At 38.8% G+C, this 16,981-nt stretch overlaps 1 pseudogene; it reads left to right on the top strand.

Annotated features, from left to right (window-relative positions):
• The first annotated feature begins 9,284 nt into the window (after nt 1-9,284).
• LOC128589766 (glyceraldehyde-3-phosphate dehydrogenase-like) lies at nt 9,285-10,229 on the top strand (annotated as a pseudogene).
• The last annotated feature ends 6,752 nt before the right edge of the window (nt 10,230-16,981 follow it).

Below are 16,981 nucleotides of genomic sequence, written 5' to 3'. Positions count from 1 at the left end.
ATCAAATCTATCTTCTTGCTTGTCCAAAGTTTGAATTTTATTTTTACTTTTTTGTTTTCTCTGTGGTTTGTTGTTGTATTTAACATTCTTGATATCATCAGCATGTCATTACTGCTTTGTAAGTGGACTGAAATGGGAATTTCTCCCAATTTCTAGCTTGTTTCCTGTTTTTCTTAATCAACCCAAATTCGTGACTGGGATTATAAGTTCCTTTGTAACTTCTAGGGTATTTTAACAAGGAATTTTAAGAACAAAAGTATATATTAATGACAATTAATTCTCCAACTTTGAGATCTGATTAAGTGCTTTTGATTCCTCAAGCTTGTAGGGATTAAAAGGTATGATGTCTTTTCTCACCCAAAATGAGAGTCATGGCTGACACTCCTATGACAAAAAACAGGTTAATGGGAGAAAAATGTTATAAATTTCTTCAATAAAAGTTTTATATCACACAGAAGTCTTCAGAAATGAAGACCTAAAGACCCAGAGAAAACTGTCTATTTTTATGTTTGATATAGAATTGACAGTCATATAAAGATATAATTGGACAAAGGGTATGATCTAATAATAATAGATGGTAGTAGGGGGGAAACTCAGCAAGGCCTATCTGTTTAGATTCTTCTTGGCCTCTCAGTGTATCATTCTTTCCTCTTGGGGATGGAACTGGACCTCTCTGGAATGAGGGCCTTCACAGAAGGCACAGAATAACCTTTCCAGTTTGAGGGATAAGGATTCTAGTTTCTCTGACCCACCTTGGAGAAGAAGAATTTTGGTTTCCTATGACTTCCTTCAGGGGACACAAATGAGTAAGAGACAGGGAGGGCAAGAATAGGTGAGAAAGACTGTGTTGCTGAGGTTTTACAATAGCCTTTAGTTCAAAGTACTCAGTAGGCCAAAGGACCATGCTTTGGGGTATCATTTTCTGAATTCAAATATGACCCTGTTTGAAACTTTCTCAAATAGTTTGATGGTCCAGAAACTGGGGGGTGGATTGTCTCATAAGCCACTGAACCAGGCTCTCACTGCTGAGAATAGGTCAGTCAAGTTAAACAGTTAATGTCTCACTTTAGGCAATAGTATTTGCAGGTGGGCTTCCACTAAAGTTAGGCATCTATATGTTGTAAGCACCCAGATACTTGGTAAGAGGCTTTTTTATGGAAACAAAAGAAAAACAAAGGTTAATGTTTAGAACAAACTATACACTCAGATTTTTAGTCCAAAAGGCAGCTGATTGAGAAGATATCTTGATGTTGGGGTTAAAACATCTTCAGTCGGAGCAGAGGCAAGCAGTGACAATCTGAAAGATTTTCCTGGTTTGCAGTTTTTTTTTTTTTTTTTGCTTACAGCAGTTTTGCTTGTTGGTGTATTAGAACCTTTAAATTTTGAAACAATAACATTGCATTTGTAGCCATCATCAACTGGAGATTTAAAAAGTTACAATTATTTATTTAAGGCCTTCTAAAGGCCTTAAATGTATTTCCTAAAGTTGAGGAAATACTCACATCTGTCCTCCCTGATGGATGGTTTGGATTGCTCCAACCTAAAGTAGAGCCTGGATAAATTGGACACATGCATTACTACAAATGAATTTTGGTTTTATTTCATTTTGATGTTTAATACTTGGTGGTAGGTAGATATTTGTAGGAATCTGCAATTCTTGTAATGGATTTGATAAATCGTAATGATATATGCAAATAATGATATATTGATTAATTATTATCAACATTTAGGCTTTGTATTTTGGGGTGATTTCTTGTATCAACCTTTTCTCCTGAATAAAAAAAAAAAGTAGTTGTGAGCTGAGAGCAATTTTGTCTGTCTTGCTTCATTGTAAAGGCAAAAATAGATACATCATGTAAAATCACTTGTTCTGTGCTTGCTTTGTATTCTTATAGGTATATTAATTCTTTGGAGGAATTTTCAGCGAGGTTTCTGAGTAGTTCAGACAGCAACTGGCACAAACGTTGTACATGTATATATGATTGTGTGGATTTCTCTTAAGTCTATATTAAGCCATTTAGCTTTAGCATGCAGTACTTCGGGAAAAAGGGAATTTTAATTTTTATTAACTCTAAGCCAGAGGGTGGTAGAAAAATCGGAAACATTAGTTTAGAGAGTCATAACTAGATACTGGAGGAAATTAGAAGCTCAGATTTCTGGTGTATAAAAGACCCTTAAAAGTTGTGAGTTAGAATCTAATGATGGGTTCACTACAATTTTTTTCCTGAACAATAACATTTCTCTCTATATTCACTCCCAGTTCTACCAAGGATAATCAAATTAAGCCTAATATGTTTGCTAAATAAATTTTAATGTTGTTAAATTTAACCTGATTATTTATATAACTTTAGCAAGACTGGTAATTGGCCACATAGGCTCTCTTCAAATTTGCTTTGCTGGAACTTTTTATAGGGAATCTCACATAAGACTTTTAAAAGCATCCTGAGGTTAAGAGGCATGCAAAGGATTCACCATCAAACTTCAGCTGAAGTACCCATAGATTTAGGTAGATTCCTCTCTGCTTGAGGTCCTCAAAATATCCAGAAATTGTTGAGTCTTCCAGGAAGTGGCATTCTTTACCCATCTTTAAGGCAACTGGGTGAACCACGTATTCAGAGTAACAGGCCACTTTTTCTAAGGGTGAGCTTTATTGGCTCCATAAAGTCAATCTTATAGTTCCTTAAAGTTGTCAGGTCATTTTTTTTTTTTTTTTAAAGACAGGATCTCACTCTGTTATCCTTGTTGAATGCCATTGTGTCACTGTAGCTCATAGCAATCTCAAACTCTGGGGTTCAGGGAATTTTTCTGCCTCAGTTTTCTGGGTAGCTGGGACAATAGTAGCTGATGTCAGTAGCAGTAGTCTTCTGGGTAGCTCATTTTTCTATTGTTAATGGAGATGGGGTTTTGCTCTTGCTGAGGCTGGCCTCAAACCCCTCATCTCAAGCCATCCTCTGCCTTGGCCTCTCAGATTACTGACATGAGCCACCATGCCTCGCCAAGTTATCTGGTCATATTTAAAAATGTGACATCCCAGTCAAAACCTTGGTAATATAACCAGTGTTTTCAAGTGTGTCCTGTTATAAGAAGAAAAGATTCTTATTGAACTTATACAAATAATTATATTGCCACGAATGTGAGAATACTCACAATAGTTTCTGAATCCTGGAGGAATCAGGTAGGGAGAAAAAGTAATTGTTTCAGTTCTATTCACAAAGGCATAGTTTGCCAGATCACTGTAAGCTGTAGATAGCTTAAGAGCAGCAAAATGTTGCCTTAAATCTGGAAAAGAAGATATTTAAAATAAGAACCAGCAGCATTTCAAATATAAAGTCATAAAAACATTATCCTTATCAGTTCATTCAGTCCAATGTAATTAATTCTTGTTCTGCTTGATCTTGGTTAGCAGTTTATAAAGCTGTCTGTTTCTTTATTAGAGTTTTGGAAATTCTCACTCAGTCCAAGCGTATGATCTCAAACTTTTCAGATACCTGTATTCAACAGTACTTGTCAGTAGCTGAGTGCTGTAGCTTAGCAGTTAGAATGCTGGCCTTGCAAACCAGAGGCTGTGAGTTTGAGCTTTGCCTGGGCCTGACTTAATAAAAGACCAAAAAAAAAAAAAAGAGTACTTGTCAAAATCTTTTCCATGAAATTCCTTGAAGAAAAGCAATTCTGGTCTGCAGCTAATAGCAAATGCTTTTAGAGAAAAACCAAAACAATCATGGTCTGTGGATGACAAAGACTTAACAGGGCCATGCTTAAAAATCTGATGAGAGTTCATTATAACAGCAATTGACAAGGACATTTGGTTGTTTCTGTGGCATACAACATTTTAACATAATAAATAGGATTATTACTGATAACATTTGATTTCTAGGAATCTCATACAATTTTCCATAAAATATAACTTAAAGAAAGTTTGGTATCATTTATTATTTGACAATACTTCCTATATTATTTAATATGTCAAAATAAACCTAATTCGTTTACTATCTCTCTCTTAAAGGTGAGAGACACATCTTCTGTGACTTTACAGTGGCTCAAGGGAAAATCCCAAAGTCAATTTGAAGTCAGTAAGACTTAATTTAAAATTTGATTTTGGGAAGTTTGTCAACAGTTCAAATTTTAAACAATTTTAAGGTTTAAACAGTTAAGTATGATTCTAGTTATCTATTTAACCAAAGTGACAATAAAAGCTTTTAAAGATTAATATGAGGGTACAAATGTTTAGGATACATTGTTTTCAGTCCAAAGTAAAGTTTAAGTTGTAGTTGAGCCCTTCACCAGGGGGCGTGCTGAACACCCTCACATTGTGTACATTAGGTGAGATCCTGCCAATTGCCCTTCTTCATCCCCACTCCCCTCTCTCTCTCCTCCCCCCTCCCCTCTGCCTCTTTTCCTCTTCCCTGTGCTAGACTATCCTTGTGTTTTTTCTTTCATGTGGGTGTGCAGTTGTTTATATATTGGTTTTATATTAGTATTGAGTACATTGGATATTTTTTTCCCATTCTTGAGATGCTTTACTAAGAAGAATGTGTTTCAGCTCCATCAAGATAAACACAAAAGATGTAAAGTCTCCATCTTTTTTTTGTGGCTGAATAGTACTCCATGGTGTACATATACCACAGTTTATTAATCTGTTCATGGGTTGATGGAACTTGGGTTGGTTCCACATCTTGGTAATTATGAATTGAGCTGCAATAAACACTCTGGTGCAAATGTCCTTGTGGTAAAATTATTGTTTTTCTTTTTGGTAGATACCTAGTAATGGGATTGCAGGATCAAATGGAAAGTCAATTTTTAGTTTTTTGAGAATTCTCCATACTTCTTTCCATAGAGGTTGTGTTCATTTGCAATCCCACCAGCAGTGAAAAAGTGTCCCCTTTTTTCCACATCCACTCCAGCACCTGCTGATGCAGGATTTTGTGGTGTGGGCTAATCTCATTGGAGATAGGTGGCATCTCAAAGTGGTTTCAATTTGCATTTCTCTGATGATTAGGGACGATGAAAGGGCAAAGAGCTAGGGAATTGGGTATGCTAATTTGTTGGTTTCTGGGGAGAATCATAGAGGTATAGAAATTGTCTTCTTTGGTGAGTCAGTTTTTGAGTGGGGGGGTCACAGACCATTTGAGTCACTTCCTTGGTTTGGGCCACTGGTCTGGGTGGGTCAGCCATTCTACTGAAACCCAGGCCCTGGAAGATATCACAGAAACTAGGCTTAGGTTTCACAAGTGTGACGTCATCTATGGGAGCAATGAAGAAAGCTAAATGTCTTTATGACCATCAGCTATATGAGAATACCTGGTATTATAGATACTTCCCCTACCACAGTCCCCACCTTTTGGCTCTTTTAAAATTGTATAAAGGACATTTTCACTAGCATGTTTTTTCATGACTTTCTACTCTTCATGAAACCTAGTATAAGAGACACTTAGGTTTAACCATTTCTTTGGGTCCTCATTTTCTTCTAAAGTCTCCTGTGTCACATAAAACTTATATTAAATCGATTTTTACACTTTTCTCTTGTTATTGTGTGTCTTGTGTTAGTCTAATTTACAGTGTCTCACCCAGAGAACCTGAGACGGATAGAGGGAAAAAGAATTTTTTTCCTTGTCTATTGCACATGTTAAAATTCTATGCTTTTTCTTTTTCTATTTATTTATTTATTATTAAATCATAGCTGTGTACATTAATGCAATCATGGGGCACCATACACTGGTTTTATATACCATTTGACATATTTTCATCACACTGGTTAACATGCTTTTTCTCTTTTTCAAAAAAAATGTCACATAAGTGCTCAATCCAGGATGGAAAAGACTTTATAATCCACTTTGTTCATGAGATGCTGTAACAATAAGCAGAATTTCTGTTCTAGAAATCTACAATTACATGGCAAATATTCAAGCTCTAGAATGGGTGGATTTGTAATTGGTGGAAATTTTGACAACCAAGTGAAGACAGGCTCTAGAGAAGAGGGCAGGTAATGAGCTGAGAATGTGTGAGCATCATGTTGGCAGCATCAATGTTTTATTGCAACCTGGAAATTAGACACATTTACATGCAATATTTTTTTCCCCACAAAACAGTTCCCAAATAAACAGTTAAAGTGGTTTTAGGTGATTAAAGCAATATAGAAGATTAGTTTTGTTATGTATAATCACCTTTGCTTCTCCTTTATTGAAGAAAAGAGCTTTTCTCAGTGGGTTGTATTATCTATTTTAGATATTGCCTGATCTTGTTTTTTAAATGTAAATCAGCTTCTTAATCTTTTTTTATGTAAATTTGATAGCCTGTACCAGCAATTATTCTGCTTTGTTGCAGCTCCCTCTTTAGAACTGTCTCTGTTTTATGTTTAATTGTCCTAATTGTCCAAATTTGAATAAACCTGGAGAACAGCAACGGAGATCATTACTTGTTTTTAAATTTTCAAAAAGGTTTAAGCACTCCTTCCTGAACTTCCCTTTAATTCTTTACACTGTTAATTATAATCTGGGAGATTGGAAAACCTTGTTATTGTCCCCGGCGCTGCTACTCCAAATTACAGGTTTGTTTATTCTTGTTTTACTACTTTATATCAGACTTCTCTTTCTTATGAACATGATAAAAAGCTCATCAGAGAAAATTGAAGTTCACTTTTTAATCAGTGCAAGATTTTAGCAAGGTGGTATTTAGGTGAAGAAGTATATTATGTAGTCTTAGAGGTTAGAGCCAGTCACTGTCGTCTTGGAAAGGGAATCCATCCATTTTATCTTTCCTCCCATCCCTCCATCTCTCCATCTACCTATCCATCTATCTTTTCACTTATCAATTTTTGGAGAGCTTGAACTGGATGACATATCAATTCAATGAGATTATATGTTGATTTAATAATTCTTAGAAAATGAGTAGATTAGATTCTAGGTCAAAACTGACTGAATTTTAAAGTTGATTTAGCTCATAATTTAATTTGAAAAAACCAAAACAGAAAACCAAGAAAGTTTTATCTCAGTTTATAGAGGTTCTCTGCAGTTTGGAATTTTATGCTTTGATTCAAATCAAGGCCTGGGCCAAGAGACAGGGCGCTTGATTTAGCAGCTGAGCGAGAGGTTAATGTATACCTGGCACATCAATGTCCAGCACATCTGTGTCTAGTACAGTGCCTCTAGCGAGGACTTTTTCTCCTATCATTGTGCTGAGAAGCCATCTTTAATTCATTCACAAGTTCACTTAGCAGCTAGAGACACGTGGAATGAAAAATGATACATATTAATTTCTGGCCAATCTGACATGCTGTGTTGGATGTGCTCAGGTATCAGTGAGAGAAATCCTTCAGACATGGATAATATAGGTGTCACCTACGGATACACAGATAACTCCCTTGACTGATTTTTGTGGCCACACCTGTTACAGAATTGTCTAAAGAGACAGAGCCTGGGTCTGACCTTGGACAAGTCTCTAAAACCCTCTGAGGTTAATTTCCTCACCTATGAGGTCAGGAATAGGAAAATTCTTAGGGGTACAATATAAGGAGAACAGACAAGTGTCAGTGTTTTAAAGAAGCTCCATTATCATACACAAGGTCAGATCAAATGAAAATGAAATGTTCTCTTGCAGCATCTCTGAGTTTCAGCAAGTGAATTCTAGTCATGCTTTGTATTCACAGACAGGACATGTCTATTCGGAAGGAATGAATAATAGATAAACTACTTTCTTTGCTTTACACCTAGTTATAATTCTATAACTAACATAATATTAAATGAGTTCCCTTCCTCCCAGTGATGTTTGATATTCTGGTTACCTACTGTAACCTCAAAACTCAACAGCATGAAAAATCAAACAGCTAGGGAAAATGTATCTTTAATTTCCCCACCAATTTACCACCACCTGCCCTCTGGCTCTAGACTATCTACCCAGTTCTTAGATGGATGGTATATGCTATGTCCCTCTACTATCATAAGGATGATGGACCCCAGCCAATCTTAGCTCTACTTTCTCATCTAATTTTTATTTGGTAGGTTTTAAAGCCAAGGTTTGCTTTCACAGTGGTGTATTCAATATCTCAATTGCTGAATCATTCCTCAAATAAATTTAACAAAATGTTTTTTGAAATTGGGTGTAAATGTTCATTTTTGGTGTTAAATAGCTCATAAGTAGTAATTTATGTTGAGTAGGAAGTAGTAATAAAAACTCATTATGCTTCATAAGAATTGCAAACTATGTAAAATGTATGACATATTATTAGTAAGAAGAAAGAGAATTGGGATCAAAGAATTACATTATTTTGATCTGGAAGAAATCATAGACGTAATTTTATTTACCTTTCATCAAAGAATTGAAGGAACAATAGTACTGAGAGATAAAGTGACTTGTTCAAGGTCACACAGCTGGTTAGCTCCAGAGTTGGCCCTAAACCTCATAGTTTTTGGCGTCTGGTGCAACATACTTTCCATCACAACATGCAGCCTCTTAGTTTGTTGGTTTGGGGTCAGAAATATAATTAACACAGGGCAGGAAGCCTAGATTATGAAAAAGTTGGAGGAGAATCTAATGAAAACCAAGCTTTTATGACAGTCCTAGGCAGTTGACCTGTTCAGTGATATATTCATGGCATCCTGCTGAAATTGGAATTGGGCAAGTGGCTCTTCTGTCCTCCTTGACCTTTTGGTTCTCTTCCTAAATGGGTGATTTAAGAGCTTACAGCAAGTGCACAAATTCTAGCAGAGTGATAAAAGTTATACAGTAATAAATAATAGTAAACAAAAAGTACAGAAAGTAAAAAAAGGTACTGAAGAAAGTAACACAATAACAAAACTATACAATTCTGACAATTCTAATGTGAGTTGGAAACAGTGGATAGGAGTACCCACTCTGAATGTTGAGTCAAGATTAAAAAAAAACAAACATAGCATGCGGCATCAAATGATAATATAAAACTATGGCAAGTTGGAAACCGAGATGGTGTGACTAGAAAAGGGGCAGGTTTTATGGCTCTGATGAAGACCCCCTGGCCACACAGATGGCATTGGATACATACATCACAGTCATAGAGATTGTGATTTCACACCAACCCCACACAGATACACATACCCCTTTAGTACACATATATGTACACAGGTTTGATTCCCATTCCATTTAGTTGTCTTTACATTATAAAGAGCATCCCTTAGGAGCTGGGATGTCGAGTGGATTTCATTAACAATTACAGTCTAGGCGTGCTGGTCTTCCCATTCAATAGACAGCTGCATCTTCTCCTGCAGTGCCAGGCACATCCCCAGGCATCAGGGTGAAAGTGAAGGACAGAATAAATGGCTTTGACCATATTGGACATCTGGCAAAGTGGACCTTTCATTGACCTCAACTACATGGTCTACATGTTCCAGTATGATTCTACCCATGGCAAATTCCATGGCACAGTAAAGACTGAGAATGAGAAGCTTGTCATCAATGGACATTCCATAACCATCTTTCAGGAGAGAGATGCCACCAAAATCAAATGGTGTAACATAGGCATTGACTACATTGTGAAGTCCACTGGTGTCTTCACTACCCTGGAGAAGGCTGGGGCTCACCTGGGGGGGGTGCCAAAAGGGTCATCATCTCTGCCCCTTCTGCTGATGCCCCCATGTTTGTGATGGGTGTGAACCATGAGAAGTACGAAAACAACTTCAGCATTGTCAGCAATACCTCCTGCACCATAGGCTGCTTAGCCCCCTTGGCCAACATCATCCATGACAACTTCAGCAATGTGGAGGGACTCATGACCACAGTCCATGCCATCACTGCCATCCAGAAGACTGTGGATGGCCTCTCTGGGAAGATGTGGCATGGTGGCCATGGGGCTCTCTAGAACATTATCCCTGCCTTGATTGGTACAGTCAAGGCTGTGAGCAAGGTCATCCCCAAGCTGAACGGGAAGCTCACTGGCATGGCCTTGTGAGCCCCCACTGCCAATGTCATGGACTGTCATGGACCAACACATCTGCCATCTGAAGAAGGCTGCCAAATATGATGATATTAAGAAGGTGGTGAAGCAGGTGTTAGAGGGCCTCCTGAAGAACATCCTGGGTTACACGGAGCATTGGGTCATCTTCTCCAACTTCAACAGTGATAATCACTCTTCTACCTTTGATGCTAGGGCTGGCATTGACCTCAACAACTACTTTGTCAAACTCATTGCCTGGTATGACAATGAATTTGGCTATTGCAACAGGGTGGTGGACCTTATTGTCTACATGACCTCCAAGGAGTAAGGGCCCCCAGACCACCAGCTCCAGCCAGAGCACAAGAGGAAGAAAGAGGCCCTCAACTGCTGGGGTGCCCCTGCCTACTTAGTCCTCTAACTCACTGAGAACATCCCCGTGACACAGTTTCCACACAGACCCCTTGAAGAATACAGGTGCCTAGGGAGCCCTATCTTGTCATGTAGCACCCATAAAGTTCCCTGTACTCTATTTCATCTAAACAAAAAACAAAACAATTACAGTCAAGACGCCCAGGAGAGTAGTTAGGTAAGTAGCATGTCTTAGAGAAGAGCTCATTCCTTCCAGGCTCATTACCCTCATCCCTACCTGCTAGTAACCAGTTTCCTCTCACAGGTCCTGGGCTACTGACATTTCTGTCTTGATAGACATTTGTGGAGAAGCTCATATTCTAATGTTCTATCAACTAGCATCTTTATACAATTACTTATCAATATTTCCAGTATTCTCTTCAATGATGATTTTGTGGGAGAGGAACCAAGATGAGAATGCTGCAGGGATTTGCTAACAATCTTTCAGAGTACTACCATAGGAAAATCAGAAAACTAGAAGTTTTAAGGACTTCCAGACATGATCTTTTTTTGATCATTGAGTCATATTGCCAAATTCATGACATCAATGTATAAATCAAAATGCCATCATTTAATGTACATTGAATTTCTCTTAGTATATTTATATATTTATAGTTTATATTATATTTATACTACTAAGTTGGATATTAACTTATATTTAATATGTATTTCAATTTCCATTGATCCAATTAATCACATTCCCTAGCCTCAGAAGTCCCTTCCTGATATCAAGTTAACCTGGAATGTTAATTTTCATCAGAAGGCTACTTGGTAAGCATAGTATAAAAATTACTTTGGGAGGATGATTCATGGAAACTCCAGAAAAACTTGGTGAAATGTCCCTACTCTACCACTGAATATATTGTTCTAATGAGAAGATAATGGAATCCCCAAATTCAGTAGCCTTTTGTCATGAAAAGTATGAGTTGCTTTGGAACAGAGAGAGTGATGAGGAGGAAAATTGATAGTTATATGGGATAGGCGGCATGGTCCCCAGAGATGTGATGTCCAGGCCCCCATCCCTGGAACCCGTGACTATGTCACTTTGCATGTGAATTTTGCAGATATAATTAAGGTTATGGATGTGGATTACCCAGTTGGGCCCAATCTCCTCATATAAGCCCTTTAAAGCAGAGCATTTTTCCTGGTTAGGTGCAGTGCAGTAGAAGGCAGGAGAGAGAATCAGAGAGATTCTAAGACTGAGAAGGGCTTGGAGAGCTGTTGCTTGTTCTGAGACATAGGGAGCCACTGGCAAAGACTGAAGAGAGGTTTTTGGGAATTAAGGGCAACTCACTGCTGACAGCCTGCAAAAGCAAACAGAGACCTCAATCCTACAACTGCAAGAACTCAATTTTGCCAACAACTTCAATGAGCCTTTTTGAGGTTCTTCTCCAGAGTCTCCAGAAAAAGAATGCAGCTCTGTCATCACCCTGGTGAGCTCTTACGGGGCCTAAAGCAGAGGAATGAACCGAGCCAATCTCTGCCCACACTTCTGACCCATGGACACTACAAGATAATAAATGAATGTTGTTCTAAGCCTTCACATTTGTGGTAACTTGTTGGAGTAGCAGTAGAATATCAAAAAGCTATATTAGTATGTTCAAGTTCAATCTAAGAACATAATATGAGGGGAAAAAGAAACCACAGCTGTGCCTGTGTTCCCCCCGCCTCCCCCAACCAGAATTCAAGGGACAAGGACAGTGAAACACCAGGACATTCAAACACCAACTGTTATCTATAAGATATAATGAAAAATAAACATCTGGTTCTTTGCATAATTTTGATCAAAGGAGCATAATATGTTTTGCACACATTTGGAAGAAAACCAAATGCATTAGGATTTCATCAGGGAAGAACTGCACAGGTGTCAAACAGGGGTCCAGGACACCGAGCCACAGCTCCTGTTGTTATCACAAAGTGGGAGGATGTATAGATCAAATTTAAGTGAGAAAGTGAACAGTCATTGGGTGGAAGGTACAGGTCACCCTGTCAACATACTGGGTGGAAAGTGATGGACTCAAAAGGAGGAAAGAGAGGAGGGCTTTTCTCTGAGGTCAGTTTTTTGTGCTCAATCACTCCCCTGCAGTTGATAAACTTTTGCTGGCTGCTGCTCAAGCCTGTTTTCTTAGAGCTGTCTCTTATCATTGGTTAGTGTTATTTACGCTGTGTAAGAGCTCCTTTCACAGTTGTAGGGAAGTAGAGTTGGGTAATGCAGTTGTGCTGTTTCTGCCCACTTAGTGTCTTTCTTCTGACCACTGAGGGGAGGAATCATCCCTCCACTTCTCCCACACTTTATTTCAGTCATTCCTGGCCCCTCCTCTTGGCTCCAAGGTTGGGCATATGATCCAGGGTTGGCCCATCTCTATACTGTATTTTCTTTCTTCCTCTTCTCCTAGGGATTGGTACACAGATGTGGCCATAAAAATCCAAACCAAATCAAATCAAAACAAAACAAAGCAAACAAACAAAAAACACTTCGAAGAGTACCGGGACTTTTTCTGCTACTGTTGCAAAGGCAATACTCTCTTCTCACTGGACATAGCTAAACTGGTATGATGAAAGCTCATTTCATTGGTGGTGGTGCTCTTGCCATTTATATGGAATAGCCTATCTGGGAGTGATGTCACACAGACAAAGCAGAACTGAGAAAATGAGACAAAACAGATCCTTGACACCATCTTTTAAGCATCTAGATTCAGCTAAGTCTCTGGATTTTACCCTGGACTCTTTTAGTTTCTTCCTTTAAACTAACTTGAAGTGGATTTTTGTCCTAGACACAGAAGAATCCTAACAGATCCCCTTCAGTTAGCAGTCAATGCTGAAGACTTACAAATCTCATTACTTCTCTAATAATCCATTTCCGGTAGCTCTACAGGCATCAAAACTGAAGATGCTCTGACACCAAGATTTAAATGTGTTTAAAACTGAACTCAAAGTCTGGGTGCAGACCTGTAATCCTAGTGCTCTGGGAGGCTGAGGCAGGTGGATCACTTGAGCTCAGGAGTTTGAGACCAGCCTGAGCAAGAGTGAGACCCCATCTCTACTAAAAATAGAAAAAACTAGCCAGGTGTCATGGAGGGTGCCTGTAGTCCCAGCTACTTGGGAGGCTGAGGCAAGAGGATCACTTGAGCCCAAGAGTTTGAGGTTGCTGTGATGATGCCACAACACTCTACCCAGGGCAACAGAGTGAGACTCTATCTCAAAAAAACAAAACAAAACAACAAAACCTGAGTTCACCATGAACTTGTCTCCTCCTCTTCCCATTCCTTATGCACCCTCCCCCCATGGCTCATTTCCTACTAGGGTTGGAGCTGAAGTAATGGCGCCTCTTTTGATGAGCAAGCATTTTTTCACCCCCCTTCTGTTAACAGCTCCTCTCTTTCCTGGGGTATCCAAGCTCATACTCTATGTGAATTTGGTGGCTCTTCCACCCAGGCACCCAGAGTTTGTGTACCACCCTTCTGGTAACTGCACTTGGCCTGGGGATGGGCACATGACCCCAGCTGTCATCTGTCACTTGTAACCTAAATAGTCCTAACAAAGTTTCCCGCATCTTTTTTTTTACCCACTTCTAGAATTTTATTTATTTTGCCCACTTCTAGAATTTTATTTGTTTTTCCCCAGTCTTTCACAGTTAAATTTTCTATGTCTAATTGAATAGCATTTCCCCCAGTGATTTGCCTCTATTGAGTCTTTCCAAGTTTTTATAAAATTAGCACTCTTCACATGAACATTTCATTAGTTTCCATAATTAACTAAATCACATGACTACAATAACAAATGTAAATGGCACTAACAGGTTTGGGAAAGTAATTCTAGGTGAGCATAAAAGAGTTCAATTTATGGGTATAGAATCCCAGTCTCTTAGAGAGAAGTCTACTCATCCAAGTTCATTCCCTTGTTCATCCATTATTTATTTACTTAGTGATGACTATATGCCAGGCACTCTTTGGGGTCCTAGGTGTATGGAAATGAACAAAGCTGACAAAAATCTTTGGATTCTGAAGCTTCAATTTGGTAGTACTAACCTGCACATGCTGGGATATTACTCAGCACATGTTACAGAGGCTACTGATGGTATTGCTTTATTTATTTTGCCCCATTCTTTCATAGTTATGTTCCCATAGAGTTAAAAGAATTCTTATTCTATTTTCCCTTTTTCAAAAAATCCTCCTGCTTAACTTGAGGTCATTTAAAATCTTTCTCCTTTAAGCCATACATCTTATCCACTGTCAACATCTCCCAGATTTTTCTCTGCCACGTTTCTTGGCAAATTACATTAAAAAGTTAATGTTGTAGATCTCTTTATTTCAAATATTTTCCTTCTACAATGCATCTCCTGTGTAGATGCTAGAATCACAGTCCTCAAAAAGCATATTCACCATCACACCCTGAAAGACAGGGCTGGTTTTATGGACACAGAACTTGGGCAGAGCCACAGGGCTCTGTGCTCAGACGAGTATCGTGCTTGATTTAATGCTTTGTTATCATTGCTTTGAAATTCTTAATAATTTTTAGACAAGGGGACCCACTCTTTTGTTTTGCTTTGGGGTTTTTGCAAATTATGTAGGTGGCCTGCCTAGAGAGATTATAGTATTACAGATCCTTATTTGATGACTCTATTGAATCTGAAGTCTGCCTAGCCACTAAAGTGAATGTCCATCTTCTCATGCTGATAACCTTTTAACTTTTCCTAGATGGAGTGTTTGCTCAGGGCTAACCAGATCAGCTGTCCTTGCATGAAGTCAACCCACTTTTGCCACTGTGTGTGGGGATGGGGATGAACCTGATGGGGATGAACCCTGTCTTCTTGCTGCTCTAACCTGACTCTTGAAGTCTTCATTGTCTGACTTAAAACTCATTCCCCTCCAAACTGAGTTTGTTCCCTGTCACTATTTATGTATATATATATTTAAGCTTTCTAATAAAATAATAATAGTTACTCCTCATATTGTGTTTAACGTGGGCCTCGTTGGCATGGAACTAAGAGCTTTGCATTCATTACCTAATATTTTTATAGAGTTCTGTGTTTTCTCCCCAGTTTGGGGTGTGCTTATTCAGTACCGTCTGACTCTCCATGTAGACGTCAAGTATTTTGAACCTGTGGGTCATGTCTTCCCCATTCATTTGTACTCTCTCGGCACTGTACATGTGGTGTTTGGTGTAGTGCCAGGGCTCTGTGCCTGTTGTCAATTGATGGACAAATATTAATAAAAGCTGAAAGAATGAAGTATTACACTTCTTTCATCAACTGATTTTTGCAGCTAGCATCCCAGGAAGTCTTTGCTGGCCCGAGGTCTTTTAAAACTGGTCTGCTCTATAACTTGGAGTAATTGTTCTTGTGATTGAAACTAACAACTATATAATGCCTGCTAGGCATAGTGCCAAGACATGATTTGATTTCTGGTTAAATTTGCAGCTAAGTTGATTTTGTAAAATGTGCCCACATGTGCTCAGGCAGTATGAATGCCCTCCCTACCTCCATTCACTCTCCGAAGTGCATTTGTCCATACAGCTGGATATCCTTCACTTGTTGGAATATTTGACCCTATGCATTTAAGGCTGAAGCTTCCAAGGCTAATTAGAAAAAATTGTTGTTGATCAGCTTCTGCTAAATGTAAAATGCCATGTTCAGATGCCTTTAGGACATCCATTAAAACAGTCAGAAATGGGGCCATGGTATTTATCAAGTCAAGAGAGACTCATGCTTATTATCAGTGAGTTGTTTTATGCCACTAAGAAATGAACAGACATGTCAGGAGAATGTTCAACATAAGGTAATGTCAGACTTGCTGGAATAACTTATTCACTGCAGGGCTCCCATCTGTGAAGTCACTGGGGAGGTGGCTGCCTCTATGTGATTCCTCAGATTTGTCAGTTAAATTAGATGCCCAAAGGCAAAATCAACTGACAGGGGCATTATGGGACACTTCTGGAGGATTCAGAGTCCATAATCCCATGAGTAGATCCCATTCACAATTTTGTTCATGCTGATATAGGGGTCATCTCAGATTTATAAACAAGTAAATGATAAGAAAGAAAGCCAGCAGGCCAACCCCCTCATGACTGTCAGTAGCAATATGCCTAATGGCTGGAGAGAAGGAAAGCCTTTATTTTGTTTTCCTGTAGGGAAGTCTCAGAATATTATTTTGAGAAAATAGTTCGCAGGTTTTAGGAACTGAATATCTTGGTTGCACCGAGAGAGGCTACTATCAGGGAAGTTAAATTTATGGGATGCTGTGAAATTGATTGTGAAATCAGACTGTGTTTCCCCAATCTGAGGGTAAAAATAGGGGGTCTTTGTTTTGACCTTCTCCAGCTTCTGTAGGAAAGGCACGCATTTTGTTTCTTCTGGTTTCGTTTGTTCCCTCTTTTTCACTGCCCTCCTCCCCGTCACCCCCACGTTTTCCACTAGAGGGCCTTCAGGAGATCATGGGTGTGGGCTGAGGATATTTGGAGGAAGAGAACGTAAATGATATGTATATTAAGGTGCTTCTCAAAACTGTTCCAGCCTTCTTCCTCTCCTCCCAACAGTGCTTATCTAAGGTCCTTGAACCAAGTTGGTAGATCTCAATTCATCTGTTACAGTACTTTATTTCCCAGGTAGCTCTTTGAACCTATGATAACAGACTCCTGGTGAGTCTATAACATTAACCTCCAGATCCATCGGGA

This window comes from Nycticebus coucang, chromosome 7 (assembly GCF_027406575.1).
Source record: "Nycticebus coucang isolate mNycCou1 chromosome 7, mNycCou1.pri, whole genome shotgun sequence".
Classification (NCBI taxonomy): Eukaryota; Metazoa; Chordata; class Mammalia; order Primates; family Lorisidae; genus Nycticebus; species Nycticebus coucang.
The sequence above is the reverse complement of the archived record's forward strand: the minus strand, read 5'-3'. Positions and strand labels throughout refer to the sequence as shown.